Source organism: Nelumbo lutea, chromosome 2 (assembly GCF_056320005.1).
Source record: "Nelumbo lutea isolate HS-2025 chromosome 2, American lotus-T2T, whole genome shotgun sequence".
NCBI classification, from domain to species: Eukaryota; Viridiplantae; Streptophyta; class Magnoliopsida; order Proteales; family Nelumbonaceae; genus Nelumbo; species Nelumbo lutea.
The window spans coordinates 93,489,488-93,495,605 of NC_142685.1; the positions used below are offsets into that span (position 1 = coordinate 93,489,488).

The 6,118-nt window shown below is 42.0% G+C and overlaps 1 pseudogene across 1 annotated transcript; it reads right to left on the reverse strand.

The window, feature by feature from the left end:
- Positions 1 to 3,184: 3,184 nt before the first annotated feature.
- LOC148872006 (F-box protein At4g18380 pseudogene) lies at positions 3,185 to 4,590 on the reverse strand (annotated as a pseudogene). The gene has a single exon (XR_016106988.1). The product of XR_016106988.1 is annotated as an F-box protein At4g18380 pseudogene (transcript).
- Between the last annotated feature and the right edge of the window lie 1,528 nt (positions 4,591 to 6,118).

The following is a 6,118-nucleotide window of genomic DNA, read 5'->3' on the forward strand; positions in this document are numbered from 1 at the left end:
ACTATAGCTCGGATGGAGTTCGGGTGTAATTGGTGGATGGTAATATCAAAGAACTTAATAATTTCTACAATGAATGGGTGGAGCGGGAAGCGCAACCCAGCTACGAGTTGCTCTTCAAAAACAGCGAGCTCATGGTGACCATGAACCCAAGGGTACCGACCCAAAGGAATACCAAAAATTAGGTTATCAGGAAGATGGTAATGAGCTACCAAGGATAGTAACCTGTCCGAGGTCATAGCGGAAGAGCCGAAGTCATCCGGATCCCGACCCCGAAAAGAAGACGGGACCCCCTCTCTGGAGGTGGGTCCCTCCACCCGAGCTTCAGGTTCCTTAGGCCGAGATGGCCCGACTTCGGGTAAAGGTGTTTCTCCTAAGAGGCAAAGAGTGGAACTGCTTGGCGAGGAGCTGACCTCGCCAGCAGGAGCCGAGGACTGCACCTCGGCACCCTCGGGCTTACTAGAATCGTTAAGAAGTCTATCTATACTAGCACTAGACATGTTGGAACAGGAAAAGGAAAGGAGAACAAACTAACAAAAGAAGACGAACTCACCGAAAGGACGAAAACAACCTCGAAACACAAAGGAAAGAGTGGCGAGCTGAAAGACTTCGACGCGACCTCGGGAGAGCTCAATCACAAGATTTTTTGGCGAAGGAGAGGGGCCCCTTGGCCCCCTATTTATAGTTCACCACATGGTGATCAACGGCTGAGACCTGCGCGATCCAACGGCTCCCACGAAAACTGGCTGCATGACACCCGAGGACGAAATCAGTTGAGCGCGCTCTTTGACGTCCACGGAGTCTATAAACAGTGTGACGTCCGTGTGTGCCCGGGATGCGATCTGGGTCATTTCGTGGTTGATCCAGACGATTGAACAGGTCCGACCAACGATTCACTCTTCAAATTGACCAGACCTCACTCCAAATCCACCTAGACCCTCCATGAACTCCTCGCATCGGGTTGGGAACCCTGGCACGAGGAGTGGGGTGCAATTGATGAAGGGTGATTTGGCACGACCTAACAGGAAGGGGACACATAAGCGCGATCTGGTTGAAGGATGATAACTCAGTCGGGCAAGCCCAGTTCGCAACATTCGCAGTTCGGGTACCCAGCCACCTAGGCTCCAAACCTACCTCGGGCATCCAGTCCAAGACTGAAGAATCGAAGTTCCAGCTCAGAGCTAATGAGCTGAAGCGTCGTATAACCAACTTCGAAGGCCTTCCCAACAGATCTCGAATCTCTTGGGATCATGATGAGTCAACAAATCCCGAATCTCCCGAGGTCACGATAAGAACTTATCCCGGTTCCACTTGAATCGAGGCTGGACGATAAGCCTCATCCACGTACTGCCCTCTTCCAAAAATGAAACCAACTTTATCTCTACAGCCCGAAGAACCCATAAATTTTTCGTGAAGCCCACGGCTACTCCAGTATATAAAGACTAGAACCTCAACGCAAAGGTACACCTGATTATTTTACTCTCTAACACTCAAAGCTCTCAATTATGGAGTCCGAATCACCCTCCAGTTAAGATTATCAGATCGCGCACCATCATTACCAAAATCCAAGTTCTGGACAGAGTAATACATATTCAACTTCAACTGATGCTTCAATACTACGGTAAAATTGATCAGAGTATAATTCTTGACCCTACATAATTATATAATTATAGATCTGTTCTTCCATAATTGGCTCCACAGTTGGTGACCATCATTATAAAAGAGAGATATTGGTAAATGTGATGTTCTATCTGCTCAAAACTGGGAAAAAAACTCTCCTTACTCCATTAATAACAACCACTCTTCCTGAAAATCCAGTCCCCACAAGCCCAACAACTGAAGCCAACATCCAAGTTACAGATACAGCTAAATTTGCTATCTGAAATTTCTAATAATGCAAGCCCATTTCCCAACTGTTTGTTCTGCTCTGTCATTATTTTTTTCAGAGCCAGTTCTCTGCTAAGATTATTATAGCTTTTCTGCAACACCAGTTTTCAACTGCACCACAGAATATTCAAGGACTCAAAAATCTCTACTGCTAATCTGAGCTCCAAGATTATACATGACTGAACTAAAAATCTGGTGGGGTTAACCAGCTAAGCATCCATGTCCAAGCACTATCAAGGACTCAAAAATCTCTACTGCTAGCTAATCTGAGCTCCAAGATTACACATGACTGAACTAAAAATCTGGTGGGGTTAACCAGTTAAGCATCCATGTCCAAGCACTATCAAGGACTCAAAAATCTCTACTGCTAGCTAATCTGAGCTCCAAGATTACACATGACTAAACTAAAAATCTGGTGGGGTTAACCAGTTAAGCATCCATGTCCAAGCACTATCAAGGACTCAAAAATCTCTACTGCTAATCTGAGCTCCAAGATTACACATGACTGAACTAAAAATCTGGTGGGGTTAACCAGTTAAGCATCCATGTCCAAGCACTATCAAGGACTCAAAAATCTCTACTGCTAATCTGAGCTCCAAGATTACACACGACTGAACTAAAAATCTGGTGGGGTTAACCAGTTAAGCATCCATGTCCAAGCACTATCAAGGACTCAAAAATCTCTACTGCTAATCTGAGCTCCAAGATTACACATGACTGAACTAAAAATCTGGTGGGGTTAACCAGTTAAGCATCCATGTCCAAGCACCATCAAGGACTCAAAAATCTCTACTGCTAATCTGAGCTCCAAGATTACACATGACTGAACTAAAAATCTGGTGGGGTTAACCAGTTAAGCATCCATGTCCAAGCACTATCAAGGACTCAAAAATCTCTACTGCTAATCTGAACTCCAAGATTACACATGACTGAACTAAAAATCTGGTGGGGTTAACCAGTTAAGCATCCATGTCCAAGCACTATCAAGGACTCAAAAATCTCTACTGCTAATCTGAGCTCCAAGATTACACATGACTGAACTAAAAATCTGGTGGGGTTAACCAGTTAAGCATCCATGTCCAAGAACTATCAAGGACTCAAAAATCTCTACTGCTAATCTGAGCTCCAAGATTACACATGACTGAACTAAAAATCTAGTGGGGTTAACCAGTTAAGCATCCATGTCCAAGCACTCAGGCTCTTCACTTAAGCACTTCACAAACCAAGAACTGAAAAGTCTGTTTTAATTCATTCTTTACTCGTAATTTCCAGAAAACAGGAACCCAACAGAAGAAAACAATTTAAATTTACTCAGAATTTTCTATTTATAAATAATAACTACTGAACTACAAAATATTCCTTTGAGTATTTATGATACTCTTATATTTACAGAATTGCCACTCAAAGTCAAAAGGAATCCATCTCCAAAATGCGTGCCTTCCTCTTCGCCATTGCTCTAACAGCTTCACCAAAAGTTTTCCCCTGTTCCTCCCCCTCAAAAGCGCCAGCCATTAGACTAACCTCACTCTCCTCCTTCTCCGGCGAACGATCAACCGGTCTAATCGCCATAAGCGTCGCTCCCTCCATTACATAGCCAGACCCCGGCAATTCCAGCCTCGGCACATACCATAGCTTCACATTCACGGCCGGAACTCGGGTTCTGCCTGGCAAGGCCGCCGACGTCCTTGATGAGTCCAGACACTGCCTCGACTCGGCAATCTGCTCTTCCCCCATGCACAGAGTCCCTTGACCACAAGAATCTGTTATCACAACACTCCGAAGCGTCGGATGATCGGCGATTATCTGTTGCAACAGGTGGTGCCTTGCAGAGGCAGCAATCAAGCACGTAATCGTCCAAACAATCCTCAATTTCAGTTTACCGTTCGTACAAAACGAGCCATGCGAGCCATGGGAGGTCTCTTCACCTCCCATCGATGCTGAAGACATCGAGCAATCATTCCTATCTCCTTTTTCACTACATGTAAGCTTCGTTTTCTCAAAAGAAGTGGCTCCCAGAAACACACAGCTCTGTAGCGAGCTGCCGAACTCAGCCCTCCACTTCAGCAACAACGCATCACCGCCACCACCATAGCCGCCGGAGTCGTCAGGGAGCTGTATCCGGAGGGCCCGAATCTCGTTGAATCTCTTGAGAACTTGTACGGGGGAATAATGGAAGGGAGACCCATCTGACATGTTCTTCTTCTGATTAGGGAGAAGGGTCCGCTGCAGGAACCGAAAAGACTTCGAGATGATTCTGTATAGCAAGAACTTGGCGAAACCTGTAGATAAGCTGCTTCCATGAGATTCAGAAGAATTACGATCATCAGCATCAACGGAATCGTCAACACAGTCGACCTTAACGACAAGCGAGTCGACTTGACGAACGAGGGAGCTGAAGCGCTTACAGACGGCGAGGCAGCGGCCGAGCGTCTTGGCGTCTTGGATTTTGTTGAAGATGAGACATAAGAGCGAGTCGTGTAGACGGTCGAAGTGATCGTCTGCTTCAAAACTCTGGCCGGAGAGCATAGATGTTGAACCTTGAAAGTTTGAAACGAACGAAACTCAGAAATATGGACGGGTCGAATAGGAACGAGGAGAGAGAGAGAGAGAGACAGGTTTAAAAGGAGAGAGGGAGCGTTGACGGTTTCGTCGAAAACCGGAGCAATCGGTTCGGACATGGAACACCGTTTTGGGTTCGAAAACGTGGCGACTTTATCGGCCTATTTGGATAGTTTGTATGTGGTTGTGAGATGTGATTGGGAATTGTAACTGACAATTTGATATTTTTATATGATAGTTTTGGACTTTAGATCAGTCCATCGCAGCTGAAGATATTATCTTGTAGCTGTAGATATTTTTCTGCTGTATTTTTTATTATTTTGCGATTGTGATGTGGCAACTGGAAATAATATGATGGAGGATAATATGGGTATTTTGGTAAAAATGATATTTTTTATGACTAAAATACCCCTTGAAGCGTGTGGGTCTTCGGTCAATTATGTTACATTCCACAACTTGTACATTAATTTTCATGTGTCAAGTGTGAACAGACTAGCGTTGACGTGTATTGATCGGTAGGTTCGGGGGGTGGGGTTGATGAGATCAGCGTAGACGAAATGATGTGGATGGGAGGAAGAGAAAAGAATAAATGTACCTGACAAGTGACGACGACGTGTGGATGATGTTAATTGGCGTCAATTATCAAATCCTCTTCGTGGCAAAATATCTAGTTGGGTCGGGCCTGGGCTGAATATCTAGTCGATTTCGAAGGGACTGAATTCGAGGCCTGGCCCAACTCCTGAGCCGGTTTGAAAGCTTTTTTTCTTTTATTCTTTTATATCTGAATTTCTACCAAATTTTCATAATAAATTAGCGGGTACCTGTGCAATGCGCAGGATTTATTAAAGGAAACATATATAATAGAAAGTTAATTTACTAAAATACCTTTATAGTTTTTTGGATTTACTAAAATCTACCTTATAGTTAGTATTTTAATAAAACACCATTTATAATTTGGAATGGATTTAATCAATTTTCCATTATACGATAGTGGAAAATAACAATGTTGACACTAATGGTCATTTAAATAAATTTAATCAAAAGAAAATAAAAATAAAAATACAATTCCTGCCCTTAATAAGACACGAGCAACCATTAGCTATATTTGGCCAATTTTGTTTTCTATATAAAAAAGTGTTAAGGATATTTTTGGAATAAAAAATCATGGGCCTAATAGAAAAACAAACAATCCTTAATGAAAGGTTGACTAAGTAAATAAGTTGTAAAATATATGGGATGTTTTAGTAAAATGAAAACTATAAGGTAGGTTTAAGTAAATATATAAAACTATAAGGTGTATTCTAGTAAATAGACCCTAATAGAAACACATAATAGTATACAATTGTTTTATATTTTCAACTTTTATATAATTAATAATTATTCATATTTTTTATACTACTTTTAATATTTTTTTATAATACAAAATAACAATAATTAATTTCAGTTAGGTTTATTCATCAAACTTATGAAACCGACCAACCCAATTAACTTGACCCGAGTTGGTCAGTTTTCTAGTATTTTAGGTCGGCTTTGGTTCAAAAATTTCCCAATTCGACCAAGTTGTATTAGTTTCACTTTGCCCATTTGTAAACAAACCAAAATCGAACAACCTAACCATGGATGTATATGAATATTTTATATTTTAAATATAATTTTAAATATAAAAATGTGGTCT